General features: G+C 44.2%; 1 long non-coding RNA gene across 1 annotated transcript in view; it reads right to left on the minus strand.

Moving 5' to 3' along the window:
- Positions 1 to 2,664, minus strand: part of LOC146784448 (uncharacterized) — a 49,660-nt gene extending 46,996 nt beyond the window's left edge. Inside the window, exon 1 of the long non-coding RNA XR_014970460.1 lies at positions 2,622 to 2,664. This is a non-coding gene — a long non-coding RNA (uncharacterized LOC146784448). The remainder of the gene's footprint in view (positions 1 to 2,621) is intronic.
- Between the last annotated feature and the right edge of the window lie 15,581 nt (positions 2,665 to 18,245).

Below are 18,245 nucleotides of genomic sequence, written 5' to 3' on the forward strand. Positions count from 1 at the left end.
ACACAGATGTAGAGCTGTGGGTGAGTTGCTCACAGATGTAGAGCTGTGGGTGAGTTGCTCCCAGATGTAGAGCTGTGGGTAAGTTGCTCCCAGATGTAGAGCTTTGGGTGAGTTGCTCACTGATGTAGAGCTGTGGGTAAGTTGCTCAGTGAGTAACCAGTAACCATGTGTATCCTTTCTATATAGGTGACCCGGCAGTCGCTTAGGGGCCCTAAGTTAAGTGAAGCAACAAGGTTGAAGGATGCAAATTACAATCAAATACATTAAAACATAGTGATTGGGAGTTGATTGCATGGTTTGTCTTGTACTGCAGTCGCTGGCCGCAAAACTAGGGCTACCTCGGGGGATTCCCTGTCGCCAGAAGGCTTATACTGACAGTTCAACAGGGGACCTAAAGATTGTGAAGGAAGGCTACAGCCACCATGTCCTTGTTGGGCTTGTCCACTGCCGTCTCTGTGTGAATCACTTAAAGGGCACTGGGTCATTCTCTGGTGGAAGTGTAATCAGACCACAACAACACGCTATGTGCTGCCCCCTGCAGGACGTCAACCTCTGATGCAAGTGCCACTTACATTGGCTCTGCATGTTTACTTTGTTGATGTACGACCCGCTGAGAACCCCATGCTACAGACACCATTCAATATCCCTGTCTTGGTAACAAAAACTCACTGGTGTATTACCGTGGCCTGGACGCGTGTTTTATTAGCCCGTTGGGTTTGTCCCAGATTGTACAACACCTTGCTATTCAATAAAGCAACAGCAAACCCATTTTACTCAGCCTGCACAAACTCTTGATTGAAAATCCTGTTCCAGGTGAAAGAGTCTTTGCAGCCCGGAAGTCTTACTTCCTTTTTCTGAATTGCACATTTGTTTAGGCATACAAATTCACCGACACTCCGGCTGGTGCTTTCAATTCCTCACCTTTGGCTCGCCAGCGGGGATGATCGAACTCATCCTCTGCAGGCAGATTAGTCGTCAAGACCTTGTGCTATCATTTCCCCCACGAGATACAAATGTCTCTCGTTCAGTGGTTCTGGGTGCTGCGGAAAATGTAAAATCATTGCTTCTCTGCAGCTCTGAGCCAGCCCCGCGTACCTTTGAACGATCAACAAGCCTGAAATCAATTTAGAATACATTTTGAATTTGCAGACCTTAGCAGTTAAACGAGAGAAGAAAGTACTGCCAGCTCTAACTTTCTCAATATGCTCGTGGATTAGTTTGGTGAGGCTGAGCAGAGGCAGGGCGAGACTAACCAATGACTCCTGCGCATCGCCCTACAGTTTATCATTGAGTATTTACACAGGCAGCTTCGGTAGCGAGAATCGCACTGCTTTAAAAAGCTTCAGTATAAACACAAGCATAAAGAATAACATAGCGCTGTTTATGTTTGCATAGCGCTTTCACTTTCAGTGAAAGCGAAAGCACGATGCAAAAATAAGCATGCGGCGCCCTGTCTCCTTTTTGGTAGGCCCATCAGGACTGGATCTCAGATGCTTGTTTACATAACACGCCTCTGAGATAAGAAATTGCTTCATGACAGCCGTGAAGCAGGAGACCCAGTCCGATGGGCCGTCTCAAAAGGACAAAGGACGGTAACACAGAAGCCTCATTTTCAATGGGAAGCCACCGTTTACCATAAATGGTGACGCTACCCAATAAAAATGAGGGGCGGCGCTTCAAGCCCCCTTCTGAAATATACTCACCCATAATATGTCTCGCGGACGCGAGTAGCGCATGCGCGCTGCAACGCAGGTCTGCAAAGCCTAAAAAAACATCCTAGGACAAGTTAAGCAAAAGCCAAATTGGTAATGAAGGCACAAGCTGACAAGCACAGAACCCCAGCACCTATATACAAGGAAGGAGACATGGTATGGCGATCAACACGGCACCTACAACTAGATGGCTCAAGGAAACTATGACCACAGTTTATAGGTTCGTATGACATTATCAAGATAATTAATCCAGTCACCGTCAATCTACGGCTTCTCCCTGAATACACTATTCACCCAGTGTTTCAAGTTTCACTGATCCAGCAATACCACCCTCCACACATGATACCCTACCCCCACACATTCTGATTAATGGCCAACAAAAGTACGAAGTACACTGGATGCTGGACTCTCAACTCTCTCAGGGAAACTGTATTACCTTATAGATAAGAAGGGTTATGACCCTTCAGAACGTTCCTGGGAACTGGCAACCTTGGTTCAGGCCCTCCTGTCTTGTGAGACGATTTCATGCCCCCCATCCCACCAAACCACGACCTGTAAACCTGCCTTTGGGAGGGGTGACTGTCAGGATTCCTGCTACAGCTCACCTCTCTTGACTATCACAATATACCAATATTACTCATATCATTCCTCCAAACACATGAATGAACAAACATCTTGTACTCTGTCTTTTGACCATATTACATGCTTTTGGTAATAGCTAGCTGCAGCTGGTGTTCCCTGGTTTGTTTGAAAAGGCTTAATAGCTTTTTCAAATGATTTACCATGCACATGCAATGTCAGGTGTCAGGCGCCACAGAAACATCCAGAAAATCCACAAGAAGTTAACGTTCAAAAGCAGTTTTATTTAAAAAAACGTCCACCCTTCTCTTAGCCTCTCCTGCCATTTACCTGTTTTCCAGCTTCCAGGACTCTGTTTAAGCTAGCTTTCCTGTTCCTTTCACTTCAACCTCACTGCAAAGGACGTCCCAAATCAGTCTTGCACCTGGATGGAAAAACAAGTAGAAAAGGAGAGACGCATTACCAGACTTCATTTCGCTACTCGCTGAGCTCAGTCACAACATTATGCTTGCAGACAAGGTAACCAGTGTTTTTATTAAACTTCTACTTTCTGCCGAGAAGGACTTGGATGAAGCTAACCCCATCCAAATTAGCTTGTGGATATGATGCTGGAATCATACTCACAATAGTTTCTAAACTTTAATGAAGAAACCTCTATGGACTATCTAAAAACAACTGACAGCAAAACTAAAGGCTGGTTGGGATATAAAAAGCTTTTGAGAGGTGATACCTGTAGGAAGCTGGCTCTGTTTATACTATACCAAGGTAAGGTATAGTGTGCACAGAGTCCAGTGGAGCCCCAACAGTAGGAAAAGGTAAAAGTAGATAGTACTTTTCTCTCCATTTGTAGTAGTGTGGGCAAGCAGTAAGGCTTTATCAAAGGGTAGTGTTAAGCATTTATTGTACATGCTCAGGCAAGAAATGATGTCACACACTCAAAGACTGAACTCAGACCAATTTGTTTGTATAAAAATATTATTTAGTGGTATTTTATTTTTCTAGAACCAAGCCGGGCCTGGTACAGCAAAGTGTAATTCTTTGCAAGAGTAATGCAGTTGAATACAGTTGAAATGCAGTAGAATGCAATTGGTTTGTTTACAGGTAAGTCAACAGTCAAAATTACTTTTCAGTTACTATTGTGATTACATTGTATGTTACTTTTCAGATTACTTTTTAAGCTACTATTCCTACTCAGTGTGATATGCCTAGATATCACACTGGGACACTACTAGAGAAAGGGTAAATAATTCATTTTTTGTACATTTGCAGTTTCTTAGGTTTTTATACAAACCAAGTCCACAGAACAATTTTCACATGAAAGAAGTCAATGCACTCCTATGAGAGAAAACAATGTTATTGGTTTTACGGTAAGTACTTAGGTTTTGGATTTGGTTTTCTGGGATTAGAACGAGGGTTCCCCCAGGGTCAAGGATGCACTCTCAAAGCATCCTCAGCGGCACTAGGGTGGCTGGGTGTAGAGTGCTGGGGCCTAATGTTATCCAATGGCGGATGAGGGCCGCCAGTTGGTGGCTGCTCAAGAACAGGCCACAAGGTTGTGGGAGCAAAGCTCCTTGGGTTTAGCTCAGGGCAAAGGGCAGGGCCAACTTAACACACAAGGTGCACCCACAGAGCCACATGAGCGGCCGGGTGATGAGTGCGAATTTGGCATCGGGTGCCCCGTTGTTTTCAATGGGAGTTGGCGGTTTTGGATTTTGGCTGCAGGCTCAGTCCAGGAAGATTTCTGGGAGAAACCAACAGCTGGGCAGATAAGTAGGAGAGCTTGTGGATGTAGGTGCACCTCGGGTTCTCTTCTCCAGGGCATAGGGCGGCTGGATGCTGGGGTGTCTTTTGAGGTCAAAATTCATCCTACTGGAACACTCGCGGTTGAGGGGGTCTCCGTGCAGAGGCGGAAGGCGATGTCGGGGAGTCCTGGAGGGCTCAACCCACAGTGGACTCAGACTCTAGAGCACTAGGGGACCTCACTGGGACTGGTGAGCCACTCGAACTCGAGCCATAGGCAAAAGGTGCAGTGGTGGTTCCAGGCGTTGGGTTTATTTGTCCTTAGCAGGCTCCGAGTCTTACTTTGGAGACTCTTTTGAACAGAGCTGCTGTTCACAGGAGATTCGGTCTTTGTGGAAGACAGTCAGTCCTCCCAGGGGTTCTGGAGGTTGCTACCTGCAGGACTAGATGACTTTTGGCACAGGATCTCTGGAAAATGCAGATGGGCCGGTAGGGCTGGGGCTAAGTCAGTTCTTCTCTGCAGTCTCCTCTGCTGGCCATCCTCTTTCGTCCTTATTCTTCATAGGTTGCGGGAATCTGCCTTCTTGGTTTAGGGCTGCCCCTCTAAATACAGTATTCGGGGGGCATTTTAGGGGTCTCATAGTCAGTAGCCAATGGGCTACTGACCTTAGGGTGACTACACCCTTGGTGTGCTCAACCCACGTGGGGGAGTGGGCACAATCCCTAACCCTGATTGTAGAGTGCCTGCCATCTACAAGATGGTAGGCACTGAAAAGTGGGCTCTCGCCTCCCCCACCTGAGGGGTGGGGTTGGCAGAGGTGGGCACACCTTCTAGACTGCTCTAATTTTTCCTGCCTGTCTTCAGGCCGAAAAGGAGGGGAGACAAGGAGGGGGCCTGATAGTAGGAGAGGCTGGGGGTCGCATTACAAAGGCGGCACGGCCTTTAAAGCTCCCTTGCTACAGATGGCTCTTCCTGACCTGGGGTAGGTGTGAACATCCCCGCCCAGGTAAGGTTTTGTTTCTGGGCTCAGGGAGCGAAGGCTCCCACCCCATGGGTCCAGAAACATGTCTCATGGTGGCAGGCCGGTGTTTACCAGTCAGGGAACCCACCAGAAGATTTTCGTTTGTGAGAGGGCATCTCTAAGTTGCCCACTGAGTGCAGGGTATAATAAATCCCACACTGGCATCAGTGTGGGTTTATTATGCTGAGAAGTTTGATACCAAACTTCCCAGAATTGAGTAAAGCCATTATGGTGGTGTGGAGTTCGTAATGACAAACTCCCAGACCATATACTCTTTATGGCTTTACTGCACATACAATGTCTAAGAATGGACTTAGAAACTGTAGGGGTACAGTGCTCATGCAACTGTACCCTCCCCAGTGGTATAGTGCACCCAGCTAGAAGCGTGTCTTACCTATCCCATAGGCTGTGGGATGCAGGCATGGCACAGAAACCCAACTTCCTACATTACCTTAAAAGAAATAACTAATAATAGACTAAAGCTTTGTTATTTGTTTGTTTATAGATAACTTGCCTGCTGGTACCATTCATCAGACTGTTGTTAATGCCCGCTGCAGTGCTGCGGTTGAGTAGACGAGCCACAGCATCTTTTTACTCCACACACTCTCTCCATCCCAGCCCCCTTTCCCCTGGGACTTGCCAACAGAGCATTGTCTCCTCCTGTACACCGAGGGCAAGTCTCAAGGGGATTTGGGAACTAGCGTCGCCGGCCCATTGGATTCACCTAGGTGCCCGATCCAGGTGGGTGGCTCATGACAAGTGGTGTCCCCCTGGGCTTAGCATTATCTCATTTATTGTTTAATGTTTACATCTGCCCATTGCTTTTAGTCCTAGCTAGTCAGGGTTGTAGGTTCTATAACCACGCTGATAACTCTCAATCCATTTTCTGGCTTAAGGGCACTGCCCAATCCCACCAGGAATTTCAAGCTACCCTGAAGTAAATTTGTAATTGGGTGGGGACTAACTCCCTCAAGCTAAACACCGATAAGACTGAGATGGTTATTCTCAATCACAGGACAAATCTCTGGGCCCACACCTACTGGCCCTATGAGCTTGGTGCCTCTCTGGTTCCAGCAACCTCTGCCAAGAGCTTAGGTGTCATGGTAGACAATCAAATGTCCATGATCCCAAGATCAAGGCAGTCACAGTAAAGTGCTTTGGACTACTGAAATCCATCAGGAAGGTTAGTCCTCTTCTGTTACCCAAAGCTTTGAATGTGGCAAACTCCCTGTATTTGGGTCTCCCTGCAACTTCCTTACATACATTGCAAATAGTTCAAAATACAGCAGTGAGGATAATTTTTAAATTGCATATACATGCACATATCTCTCCTTACTTAATGAAGCTTCACTAGCTCCCCATTAAACAGAGAGCTCTATTTAAAACAGTTTTTAATATTTAAAAATCAATTCATGAGCAGGCTCCAGCCTTTGTAACAATCAAAATTAAGAGGTTTGTTCCTCTGTGACCTTTCAGATCCTCTCTTGCCAACCAGTCGAGGATCCCTTGCTGCAATCAACTGAAAGCGGGGGGCAAAAGCTTATCTTTCCTGGCCCTCTACTTATGGAACTCACTCCCTTCCTCAATCAGACTGGAACCTAACTTCATGAGGTTCAGAAAGCATATGAAGGCCTGGTTGTCTAAGCAAGAATTTGATTAGCCTGAACACTCTCTTCTCTCCGGTTGTCGCAGCACCAAGACACCCTTTGGTATGCATACACTCTGTTTTCATAACATCCAGAGTTGTTGCTGCTAGACCTAGTATGGCCCATGAATGACCCTCTATACCTGTTGGGGTAATAGGCTTGATGAATTTAAATTAGCTCACTTGGGACATCATCATGAGGCCCTCTTTATCCCCTGTAACTCCGCTTCCTTGGAGCTATCAATACTGGATGTCTCAGTAACTTTGGAAGTTCAGAGTTATCAGGGAATACAATTGAGGCATTACCAGGGGAATCGGTATATCTGGTTCCAATTTCCCCAGAAATTCTTCCTTTCCCCATGCTATTTCACCCAGAAATTCTACCTGTGGTTAGCAAGAGGAGACTCTTTGTGAAGAACCACAGATACACAGAGTTACCACAGAACTTGTAATCCAATTGGGCCAACAACCTATGTTGCCAGCTGAAGTAGGATTAATGAGAAACCTGTAATGAGTATCCCGGAGTTCTGAGCCATCATGATGCTTAAGTAAGTATGTCACCTGCCTGCTTTCAAAATGCTAAAATTGTTCTAAATTGATGGGAGAGACTTTGTACTTTGTAAAGACTTGCCTGCTGAACCACGAAGGACCTTTGAAGATAGCGCTCAGGTGACTCTAGTAGGCAGCTTTACAGCTGCGGCCTTCTACACCAAGAGGTAGTTTGGTTTCAGGAGACCTCGTGGTGTAAAATGTATGCTCCTGATGCCTAATTCCGGAGTTCCACTAATGCATTTCATATGAATTCTGATGGCTTCCCAAAGGCATCAAAAAGCATGACTTTGGACAAAAGTTATATTTATTAAAATAATATTTGTTCATATATTTTAGGATGAGAGGACACAGGTTTCCAGGAATTAGGTTTATTGTATGAAGGCCGCAACCCCCAGCAGTCAACCACTCAGCTCCCAGCCAAGCTCTTCCATTGGCTTCAAAAACCGGAATTCCAACAGCAGAACTGGTTGCTAGGATATGGCAGACTTCCAAAGGATGCATCATTAAATGCAAACATAAGATATCTTCATTTCTTTAAAAAAAACATTAAAAAGAAAAACATACAATAATATACATACAACATATTGATGAAGAACTCTAAGTGCAAATGTAATCATTAAATGTTCTAGGGTTGGTTCTCAAACGCTCACTAGGACGTCTCAAACTACATCCATAAGACACCACCGCACTGGGAAATAATTCTTCTTCTTCCATTCACGTACTTCCCATCACTACACATAGCAACTCTTCTCGCATTCCACCACTTTCCATCAGATAATTTCATGTAATTTCCTTTGACTTCCTCAACTCTCTTGGGTTCGGCCAACTTGGAACCTACCTTCTTTACTATGTTATCTGAACATGTCCTGACGAAATTTCCAACCACAAAAACTTTCTCCAACTTCCTTAATTTGTCATTGTGTCTTGGTTCTTAAATATCTTGACATTTACTTACTTTGTCATGCAATAATTTGTCGTCAACATCCTTCTTACCACACCTAACCATCCAAGCAGGCAAAGCCACAGTGCAGGGAACTCTTCCCTTAAGCAAACAAAATGGAGTCTCTCCACTAGTAGAATGGGGAGTTGTCCTGTAGTTCCATAACATTTTCTTTACCTGGCTCCTCCAACACTTATTCATGGAGATAGCTAACTGAATATTTTCAACTAGAACGTGGTTAAACACTCCACTAAACCATTACCCCTGGGATGATATACAGGAGTTCTGACATGCTTGATACCCCACCTCTTCAAGAAATCACCAAACTCTACAGATACAAATTAAGGACCATTATCTGTCACCACTTCCGCAGGACAGACTTACCTATGAAAAATCTCTTCACAAAAACTAATAATGTTAGAAGATTTGACCTCTTTAACAAATGCCACCTCCGGACATTTGGAGAAATAGTCCATCATCACCAAAGCATATCTTTCTCCAAAACCCAAAACCACAAAAGGACCACAAATATCCATAGCAATTTTGTCCCATGTTCTCTCAAGCAGACGTATGGGGTTAATGGGTGTCTCACTTAACACGTGACTTGTCACTACATGTGCAAGACACGCAATCCCTCACAAATCTTTCGATTTGTCTGTCCATCCCTGGCAACCAAAAATCCATTCTAGCTTTCCTCTTCATCGCCGACATGCCTCCGTGCCCTTCGTGCCACAATAACATTAGTTTCTCTCTAAGATTCTCAGGGACTACCAACTTATCATTTCTCCTCACAATTCTATTCACCACAGATAACTCCTCCCAGACATCCTTGTAAATTACAATGTCCTCATCAAATCTCCAACTCCTCTGATGAGGACATTTTTCCATAACTTTAACAAGAATTATATCAGCCAAAATAGCTTCCTTCCACTCTTTCGCGTTAATGGCATTACAAACACCCTCGACGTTAGCCACTACCTAGTCTTCTCTTACCACACACTCATCCTTTTTTCCTTGAACAGGTAAGCGAGACATACAATCTGCGTTAACGTTTCTAATGCCAGGAACATATTTTAACACAAAAGAGTATTCTTGTAAGCGCTACAGCCACTTAGCTATACGTGGAGTAGCTCTCGTTGCACCACTCATGGAATATATATCAATTAAAGGCCTGTGGTCAGTGCAGAGCTCGAACTTTGTGCCCCACACAAATACCCAGAAATGTTGGACCCCCCACCAGCAGGCTAATGCCTCCTTTTCTATAGTGTAATATGTGCTTTCTGCACCTCTAAGAGTGCGTGATGCAAAGGCTATGACTCTTTCTTTACCCTCACTCTCTTGCATCAACACGGCACCCAGTCCATATCCGCTTGCATCTGTTACAATTATCGTTTTGTCCATTGGATCAAAAGGTCTCAGTGCAGTGGCATTTACAAGTGCAGTTTTAAAAGCCTCAAACACAACCTGACATGTATCAGACCATTTGAAAACAACACAGTTCTTCATCAATTTTTGCAAATTATGTACTTTTTCAGAAAAATTATGCACAAACTTTTCATAATACTCAGCCAAACCGAGGAAAGATCTTAGTTGATCGTTGTCATGAGGGGCAGTAGCTTTCTCCAAATTCTCTACCAAATTCAACGTTGGTTTAATTCTGCCTTGTGACTAAGTGTGTCCCAAATATTCCACTTCCTCCTCACAAAATTTGCATTTTTGTAGACTGATAGTTAAACCTGCTAGCCCCAATTTGGTCAAAACCTCTAGCAAAACATTGGCATGTTGTGATTTGTCTTTACCCCAAACCACAACGTCATCTTGGAATACCAAAACATTGTCTATGCCATTTAATATTCCTTGAATTATTCTTTGAAACACGGCAGATACCGAAGCAAGGCCGAAAGGCATTTGAATGAACTGAAACACCCCTTCTGGCGTTATGAAAGACGTTAGATGTTTAGATTCTTGTTGCAACCGCACCTGAAGAGAGGAGTAGAGAGGTGTGGCTCACTGGTTAGAGGCGGCAGATCCGCAAGCAGAGAATCGGCCAGGGACCAGGGTTCAATTCCCGGCAGGGTTGTGGACCAGGGTCAAAACGGACTCGATAATTCTCGCCTCGGTACCTACTCTAACCAGGAACACACTTGGCAACTCTGGGCATTAGCTTGCCTCATCTCCACAACGGCCCCCCACATTCGCCGGGGATGCCTGGTTTCACCTTGGAGATACCCAGGAGGGACCATCTCACAGGGATAGCCAGGACGGGTTCCCCAGCGGTCTACAGCGCCACGATGCCTCAGGGCAGCAGTGCGCTTTACAAGACACATACATTTACATTTACATTTACCTGATGGAAGGCGCTGGACAAATCTAAAGTGGTAAAATACTTCCCACCAGCCACACTGGACAACATTTCATTGATTCGAGGCAAAGGATGTTGGTCCACCCAAATACAATTATTTAAGTCCTTCAAATTTCCACACATACAAATTTTTCCATTTGGCTTGTGTGCGATCACAATGGGACCTAACCACTCCAATGCCTCTATTGGTTCTATAATTTTCTCTTCACACAACCTTTGCAACTCATCCTTAAGCTTACCTCTTAAAGCCATTGGCACATTGCGCACCTTGTGTGCTTTGGGTATTGCATCTTTTTTCAAAATGATACGATGTTCAAACTTTTTGAGACACCCAAGTTCCTCCTTGCACAAATTTGGAAACTCCTTGACCCACATATCAACTTCATGAGGTACAGTCAATAACACCTGTAAAGGATGGTTGGGATTTAAAATTATTCCCAATGCCTTCTGTTCCCTCCAATCTAAAAGGGACCTCTCTGTCTCTACTATGTGTATTTTCCCAAAGGTTTTCCTCTTTTTGAAACCAAGTTCCATCTCAAAGTATCCTAAAACAGGTCATTTCGTACCGCAATATCCCTGTGGTTCAACATCAGTAGGATTTAACTTGACAGATCCCACGCACTCCCAAGTTCGTCTGTCAATCAGCGTGAAGAGGAACAAGAATCTGCCCACATATGTACATTAACATCATTAATGGTCACTATACACTTTGGAGGGCTATACTCAACAACTCATTCTTTGTCAGGAATTTCTAAATTGCTGACAACTATCACCTCAAGGTCAGCATCATCATCAATGCACGCCTCTCCTTCATTGCTAGATAATGCAGAAGAATTTGCCATGTTAACACCTTTTAAGTTTTTGGAAAACTCCTCTGTTTTGCACACTCTTGAAAAATGGCCCATTTTTTTTACATTTAAAACATTTGCTTTTCATAGCAGGACAGCTTCAGCAGTGTGTCTGGTACTGCCGCATCTGTAACATGACCTTCTAAAAGCTCCCCTCACTGGTCTTTTTGGTGGAACCTTATTCTCTTCTTGCGTGGTTCGCTCCACCTTCTTATTGGAATTCATCACAAACACTTTATGCTGGTCAGCCTCAACTTTTGGAACTGAACTGAACTTGCTAATTCCTTAACCTACAGGGATGTATTTCTTATACGTCTGGCAATCTCTATAGCTTTATCTAAAGTGGGATCTTTTAAATCCAATAATTTCTCTTGTATTTTGATGTTATTATTTCTGTTTATCAGTTGATCTCTTATGATCTCATCCCTGAGATCCTTGAATTTCATTACAAGACCGGAGGCTACATTATGCATTAATCCTTTTAATGCGCGTCACAGACAGCCGCACTACATCACAAAGAAAGGAAACAGTTCTAGAATGTAGTGCCCAGGATACAAATGGCATGAGACACAAACAGACTGCCTCTTTTAAATGCGGCTCACAGGCAGATAAGTAACATTTACTCTTCTCGTGTACTATTACCTTGTTATTCATTTAATCTTTTAAAAGGGGGATTTACTGCTAACAGTTACTGCAATTAACTGTTTCTTTATGCTTCAAGCTGCTCTCATTGGTGTTTTTCTTCGTAGAGATGCTCTTACTCATAACTATCGTCTTTCCCACAGCGCTTCCCTCGCACCATTAACCTTTCTGGGCTCACCCCCCCCCTCCCCCTCATCCCCGATCGACTTCCTATTTAGGTTGTCGATTCCCTTAATTTTCGCGTGTTTTGTTACATTTTTCAATGCCATCAATATTCTTCATATTTCACCCATTTACCAACTTCTTGTTTACTGGCTTACCTAATTTTATCCCCAAACGTTCACGACCCTCTTAGTCTCTCTTGGGCTCCCCAACGCGCTCGCGCTAATCGGAGCGAGCGCGTCATACTTCGGAGGAATACACCTTCGAAACGGTGCACGTTTGCGAGCCCTTTCCCCGGGCTCTTTCCTCTAATTATGACGCATCTCTGGCAACAGCTGATCTCGTGCGAGAGCTTCGTTTACTCCGCCGATCAGCTGCTGCTGCTGCCAGGGATCGCGTCTCAACGGATTTCTTCGCCCAAAACAACAATACAACTTCGTTTTTTAACCACTTACTGTCACCTTTGACTTTAAAAAAAAAAAAGGAGTAAAATTAATACATACCTCTGCCATCTGAAAATTGTGTGTTTTATCTGAAAATTGTTGCCATCTCAAAAAAAAAAAAAAAAAAAAGTGTGGAATAAAGGGGAGAGAACCTAATAATACTTTATTCTATTTAACTACGGTCTCAAGAATGTCAGATCTTCACTCGGATGATGCTACTGCTAGCTCACCCCTCCATGATAATGATTCATTCAAACATTTCTTACAGAGGGAAATGCGTTCCTGCATGCTATCCACCTTCAAAGAAGTGCTCTCCTCTAAAAGGCCTCTACCCCCTGGTCTTGATGACCCTTCCCTCACAAGTCATGGAAAAAAGACTAAAAAAATCAAATACTGTGAACATCCTTATGATTTTACTACAAGAGGTCGTGGTACCTCGGTTGACCAAGCTGGTCTGAACTCCTCTTCCGACTTTGGAGGCCCCCGCGCCTCAAACGAGAATTTCGCCACTCACGGCATAAATCTGATGGGTGCCCTTAGCGGTACAAATTTGACTGGTACCCCTCGCGGTACATCCCGTTTTGACGGGAAGCATGTTGCAGACTCTGATTCAGAGGAAGAAAACTTCAACAACCCCTATGACGAATTCGTCTTGGACCTTGATGTCCCTAACCAAGACCTAGATCTTAACCCTGGCGAAGGAGAATCACCTTCCTCTTCTGACAACATCATCCTCAATCCTTTAGGAGAGGAAATGTTCTCCCCCCTAAGTATTTCTCACCCTAACAGCTCTAAGTGGTTTCCCCAAGAACATGTTTCCAAGTTCATTAAGAGATGGCTGAGAAACTCTCTAGAAAGAGAGACCAGGAATACCCTCAAATCTGAGTGCCCGAGACCCACCATTCATGATAAGGTGTCTCAAACCCCCAACCTCGACCCCGACCTAATTAAATTTTAATTTTAATTAGGGAAAGACCCTAGAAAGGGTCTGGAAAGAGCTCTCAAGAGCTGCCAAGACCACCTCCTTGACGTGCTCGGGCCCCTTACCCGGATCTTGGATCTTGCAGAGGAATCTCATATTTCTAATATGCCTCTCGATACCAATCTTATTCGCGGTTGGAGCCAGAGAGCTATCGTCCTCCTTGGTAACGCCAACTCCAGTCTGAATATCGAAAGGAGGAGGACTATTCTGTCCAAGATTAATCCAAAACTCAGCGATCTGGCGGAAAAAGAACCTTCAGACAACCCTAAAGGTCTTCTCTTCGGGGAGGACATGATCAAGTCCATCGGCAAATACGTCGCCACTTTTACCGCCCTCGACAGGGCTCAATCAAATATGAAACGTGTATTCAACACAAGCCTTTTTGGTCAGGCCGGAAGAAGGGGCCGTTCTTTCGGCCGCAATTCACAGCGGCCCTTTTCCTCATCCAGAGGTTCTGGTAGAGGCTTCTACCCTTCAAACCAACAATTCTACACCCGCCGAGCCAGGGGAGGACCTCGTAATAGAGGCTACAGATCCCGCGGAAATCAAAACATCTCAAATACTGCAAGTAAGTCTTCCTCCTCTTTCTCCTTCTTCCCAAGTAGGGGGCAGGCTAAAACTCTTTTATCACATTTGGGAGTCCCTAACTCAAGACCCTTGGGTTCTAGAGACTGTCCAGGGTTTCAAAATAGATTTTTTAGAAATCCCCTTTCAATGTCATTCCCCGAATCCTCTAATCCTTTCTGTCGATCACCAAAAGATCGTCGAAGAGGAAATCTCTTCAATGCTGAAAAAAGGAGCTATCGTAGAGGTACCTTGGTCATCAAAAACATTTATCAGTACCCTTTTCTTAGTTCAGAAAAAAGACAAGGGTTGGAGACCAGTTATAAATCTTCGAGAGGTGAACAAATATTTAGTTTACAGACACTTCAAGATGGAGGGTATTCATCTTCTAAGGGACCTTCTCTTGAAAGGAGACTGGTTGGTCAAGCTAGACCTCAAGGACGCCTACTTTACGATTCTGATGGCAGTAGAACACCAGCCCTTCCTTCAGTTTACTTGGAAGGAGCGTCTTTACCAATTCAAAGCTCTTCCTTTCGGTCTCTCTTCCGCACCCTGGTGCTTTACCAAAATAATGAGGACTATTGTCTCTATTCTAAGAGAGAGGGGTATCCGGCTCATTATTTACCTAGACGACATTCTTATCATGTCTCAAGTCTTCTCCCAAATTCAGAAAGATCTCGTTACCTCCATCCACCTTATCGAAAGCCTCGGCTTCATTATAAACAGAGAGAAATCCATCCTTACACCTTCAAAATCCCTCAAATTTCTCGGCTTCACCGTAGATACCTCGAACTGTCTCCTCCTTCTCCCTCCCAAGAAGATCGCCAAGATCCGCAAAGAAATCAGGTATGTCCTAAAAAAAGATTCTTTAACTCTTCGAGAGTTAGCCCATCTTCTTGGTCTCCTCTCTTCCAGCATCCAAGCTATCTTTCCTGGGCCTCTGAACTACCGTGCCCTTCAGAGAATAAAGAGGAAAGCTCTGAATTCTGGTCTCTGGTACGAGGATCCTGTGACTCTCGACCAAGAAGGGAGATTAGAACTCTCATGGTGGCTAGAGAACCTGGACGCGTGGAATGGCAAAGCAATTTTCGGTTCTGTCCCGGAATTTGTCTTGGAATCGGATGCGAGCCTCCACGGTTGGGGCGCTCGTTTCCTCGATCAGAACACCGGTGGCACATGGTCCTCCTCGGAATCCTCCCACCACATAAATTTCTTGGAACTGACAGCTGGATTATATGCTCTAATGAGCTTCAAACACTCTCTTCAAGGCAGATCTGTCCTCCTCAAGATGGACAACGTCTCTGCAGTATCCTATATCAACCGCCTCGGCGGAACCAAATCTGCAGATTTATCCGCCTTAGCGAAGAAACTTTGGATGTTCTGTCTAGAACACAAGATTTCCCTGAAGGCGGAATATCTTCCAGGGAAGTCGAATCTTGCTGCAGATTGGAACTCAAGATTCCTCTCAGATCGTACAGATTGGAAGCTCAATGTGAACGTTTTCAACACCCTTTCTCTCTTTTGGGGTCCACTAGATGTGGATTTATTTGCAAGCAGGTTAACTTTCCAACTCCCGAAATATTTCAGTTGGATGCCAGACCCGGGAGCCCTAGCGGTGAATGCCTTTCTTCAATCCTGGTCAAGCCTCCAAGCTTACGCATTCCCTCCCTTTGCAATGATTCAAAGAGTCCTACAGAAGGTCAGAATAGACCAATGTTGCTTGATCCTGATAACCCCATTCTGGCCCTCTCAGCCCTGGTTCCCCACCACACTCGAACTTTCTTGCGACATCCCCTTCCTCATTCCAGCGGAGAGGGGTCTGGTCACCAACGCAGACAGAGAGGATCACCACCTAATCTCTTCAGGGAATTTGAACCTTCTTGCTTGGAAAGTGTCAGGCAATCCAACGAACTGTCTGGCCTTTCGTCATCAGCTCTGTCCCTCCTCGGAGAATCTTGGGCACCCGGACCTCATTATAGATACAACAACATTTGGAAAAAATGGGTTTGTTGGTGCGTGGAGAGGGACTTGGATCCCTTGGAGGCTCCTATCGTCAATATAGTTAACTTCCTAGTAGAGCAATTCGACAGGGGTTTATCTTATAGATCTATTAATTGTTATAGATCCGCAATTTCCGCAGGACACTCTCTGGTCAATGGTAAAACGGTAGGTAAGAACAATATTATTTGTAGGGTAATGAAAAGCATAAGACTTAAAAGACCTCCCAGACCTAAATACAATTCCATGTGGGATGTTAAAGCTATCCTAGACCTTTTCTGTTCCTGGCCAGATAACGCATACCTTAACAGGAAATACCTTTCTTTTAAACTCGCTACTCTCTTATGTTTAATCTCTTGTCGTAGAGTTTCAGATGTTAAATCTCTGGATATTTCTCATAGATCTTACGATATGTTTGGTGTTAAATTTGACATATTTAGAAGAACTAAGACCATGTCAGATTCCATTTTCTATCCTCGTTTTGACCTTTGCAAGAAATTGTGCGTCTTAGACTGTATGAGAGAATATGACTTGAGAACGAAAGACCTTCGTCCTCCAGATGCCAATCAACTCCTTATCTCTTTTGTTAAACCCTTTAAACCAGTTGCCTCCGCCTCCATCTCTAGATGGGTCAAATGTGTAATGAATCTAGCTGGAATTGATCTTTCTAAGTTCCAAGCTCATTCTCTCAGAGGTGCTATGGCAAGCAAATCCTTCTGGTCCGGAGGTAAGTTGGATGATATTCTTAAAGCAGCAGGCTGGTCTAATGCCTCAACCTTCGCTCACCACTACTGTAAACCTATCGAACACATGTCGGATGTAGTACTTCATGGCTACCAACATGCATAATGTAGCCTCCGGTCTTGAAATGAAATTGCGATTCTCCTATTAACATGACTAGAGAATCTGGATTTCATTAAAGACACGGAGGCTATCATTATCCCTCCCTTCTGCTCCACTCCCTTTGTTGGTATTTTGTTGAACTATGTATTTTAAGCTATGTTCTTTCATGATGTTCTGAAACCATGTTCTCTTGTTGATGTTTATCTTTTGCTTATCAATTGTGTCTTTCGTATTATTTTACCCTTTCTACATCCGATCTCTCTTTTCTTTCAGATATTCCTTCATAATCATCAATCCTCCAGCCTCCATTCGGACTCGTTGTTACCTTCAATTTCAAGACCAAGTTGGACCACTCTTCTGAACTTATTTTTTGTTATTTTGACCACTCTTCTGAACTTTTTTTTTGTTATTTACATTTAAAAGAGGCAGTCTGTTTGTGCCTCATGCCATTTGTATCCTGGGCACTACATTCTAGAACTGTTTCCTTTCTTTGTGATGTAGTGCGGCTATCTGTGACGTGCATTAAAAGGATTAATGCATAATGATAGCCTCCGTGTCTTTAATGAAATCCAGATTCTCTAGTCATGTTAATAGGAGAATCGCAATTTACATGTTATAGCCAATCTTCTCAAAGCTGCTACATACTACATACCTCAGAGGACAATTGAATAAAATAATGCTTGGATAACACACTCCAGTGCAGTATTATGCCGCCGATGATCCAGTGCTTCCGTAATTTCCAAGATGGTGGTACGCATAACGTCTCCACATCATCACGTTTTCCCACGTGACACGAGACGTGACGTTTCCTTGTGTGGCTGTGTCGGTGAGTACTCACCAAGCAGAACTTCAGGTCGTCACAGCAAACTCCGGATTCTGGCAGTAGAAGTCGTCACAGCCACTCCGTCAAAGCAAACTCGAGACTCCTGCCTTCGAGCTTTTTCGCGTTGCTATGGATGCTGAAATTCATGGACTCCGGCATTGGTAAAGAACGGTGAGTGTTTACATTTGATCTTCAAACTCGCCCGCAGTTTGGCGCCGCTTAATCCTCACCAAATCAATTAAAATAAACTTGCAATGGTGTCACTTCCATCAAAGCAATTGACACCCAGTTGTACACGCTGCTGGGGGCCGGTAATTTCAGCAAAAAAAATCCAAGTTTCAAGAATTGAAAAAATAGGATAAAATAATAAAATGTTCTTCCAATATCC

Source organism: Triturus cristatus, chromosome 11 (assembly GCF_964204655.1).
Source record: "Triturus cristatus chromosome 11, aTriCri1.1, whole genome shotgun sequence".
Lineage (NCBI taxonomy): Eukaryota > Metazoa > Chordata > Amphibia > Caudata > Salamandridae > Triturus > Triturus cristatus.